Below are 2500 nucleotides of genomic sequence, written 5' to 3'. Positions count from 1 at the left end.
GAGGAAATGAAAAAGGAGAGCAAAACAACCCAGGATCAAATGGAAGGACAAGTACACCCCCCAGAAGATAAGATAAGATAAGATAAGATTTCGTTCGGATTTTTAACCCCGGAGGGTTAGCCACCCAGGATAACCCAAGAAAGTCAGTGCGTCATCGAGGACTGTCTAACTTATTTCCATTGGGGTCCTTAATCTTGTCCCCCAGGATGAGAAGGACTCCAGCCACGACACCCCAAGTCAACTGAACAATCCAAACCAACTATCACACACCGATCCCTCTGTTCCCACCCCCCGCACCACAGTTACAGTATTAGAACAGAAGTTGAAGGTTTGGTACACAAACGCGGATGGAATAACGAATGAACATGAGGAGTGGAATGAAAGAATCAGTGAAAAGTCCCCAGACATCATAGCAGTCACAGAAACAAAACTCGCTGAGACAATAACAGACACAATCTTCCCAACAGGATATCAGATCCTGAGGAAAGATAGAAGGGGTAGAGGGGGAGGAGGGGTTGCACTGCTCATAAAAAACCGATGGGGATTCGAGAAAATGGAAGGCATGGACATGATTGGAGAAAGAGACTACATAGTAGGTACACTTCAGTTTGGGGAACACAAAGTGGTCATTGCAGTGATGTATAATCCACCACAGAACTGCAGGAGGCCAAGAGAGTAATATGAAGAGAGCAACAGAGCAATGGTGGACACACTTGCTGAGGTGGCAAGAAGAGCTCACTCGAGCAGAGCAAAGTTGCTGGTTATGGGGGATTTCAACCACAGGGAGATTGACTGGGAAAACCTGGAGCCACATGGGGGTCCCGAAACATGGAGAGCCAAGATGATGGACGTGGTGCTGGAAAACCTCGTGCATCAACATGTTAAGGACACTACCAGAGTGAGAGGGGAGGATGAACCAGCAAGATTGGACCTTGTGTTCACCCTGGGCAGTTCAGACGTTGAGTACATCACGTATGAGAGTCCCCTAGGAGCTAGCGACCACGTGGTTCTGTGCTTTGAATACATAGTAGAGTTGCAAGTGGAGAGATTAACAGGAGTTGAATGGGAAAAGCCTGACTATAAAAGAGGGGACTACATAGGGTTGAAGAAGTTCCTGCGGGAGGTCCAGTGGGACAGAGAACTGGCAGGAAAGCCAGTAAACGAAATGATGGAATATGTAACAACAAAATGCAAGGAGGCAGTGGAAAGGTTTATTCCTAAGGGCAGCACAAACAATAGGAAGACCAGAACGAGCCCCTGGTTTACCCGACAGTGTAAGGAGGCAAAAACAAAGTTCAATAGAGAATGGAAAAAGTACAGAAGGCAGAGAACACACGAAAATAGGGAGATCAGTCGCAGAGCCAGGAACGAGTATACACAGGTAAGGAGGGAGGCCCAGCGACAGTATGAAAATGACATAGCATCGAAAATCAAGACTGACCCGAAACTGTGTATAGCCACATTAGGAGGAAGACAACAGTCAAAGACCAGGTGATCAGATTGAAGGACAGAAGGTGGAGAACTCACAAGAAATGATCAGGAGGTATGTGAGGAGCTCAACAGGAGATTTAAGGAAGTTTTTACAGTAGAGACAGGAAGGGCTCTGGGAAGACAGCACAGAAGGGAACACCAAGAGGGAATACACCAACAAGTGTTGGATGACATACAACAACTGAGGAGGAGGTGAAGAAGCTGCTAAGTGACCTCGATACCTCAAAGGCGATGGGACCGGACAACATCTCCCCATGGGTCCTTAGAGAAGGAGCAGAGATGCTGTGCGTGCCCCTAACCACAATCTTCAACACATCCCTTGAAACTGGGCAACTACCTGAGAAATGGAAGACAGCAAATGTAGTCCCCATATTTAAGAAAGGAAACAGAAAAGAGGCACTAAACTGCAGACCTGTGTCTCTGACATGTATTGTATGGAAAGTCATTGAGAATATTATCAGGAGGAGAGTGGTGGAAAACCTGGAATGGAACAAGATTATAAATGAAAACCAGCATGGGTTCATGGAAGGCAAATCCTGTGTCACAAACCTTCTGGAGTTTTATGATAAAATAACAGAAGTAAGACACGAGAGAGAGGGGTGGGTTGACTGCATCTTTCTAGACTGCAGGAAGGCCTTTGACACAGTTCCCCACAAGAGATTAGTGCAGAAGCTGGAGGATCAGGCGCATATAACAGGGAGGGCACTGCAATGGATCAGAGAATACCTGACAGGGAGGCAGCAACGAGTCATGGTACGTGAAGAGGTATCACAGTGGGCGCCTGTGACGAGCGGGGTCCCACAGGGGTCAGTTCTAGGACCAGTGCTATTTTTGATATATGTGAACGACATGATGGAAGGAATAGACTCTGAAGTGTCCCTGTTTGCAGATGATGTGAAGTTGATGAGAAGAATTAAATCGGATGAGGATGAGGCAGGACTGCAAAGAGACCTGGACAGGCTGGACATGTGGTCCAGCAACTGGCTTCTCGAATTCAATCCTGCCAAAT

This window comes from Cherax quadricarinatus, chromosome 1, assembly GCF_038502225.1.
Source record: "Cherax quadricarinatus isolate ZL_2023a chromosome 1, ASM3850222v1, whole genome shotgun sequence".
In the NCBI taxonomy this organism is placed as follows: Eukaryota; Metazoa; Arthropoda; class Malacostraca; order Decapoda; family Parastacidae; genus Cherax; species Cherax quadricarinatus.
The sequence above is the reverse complement of the archived record's forward strand: the minus strand, read 5'-3'. Positions refer to the sequence as shown.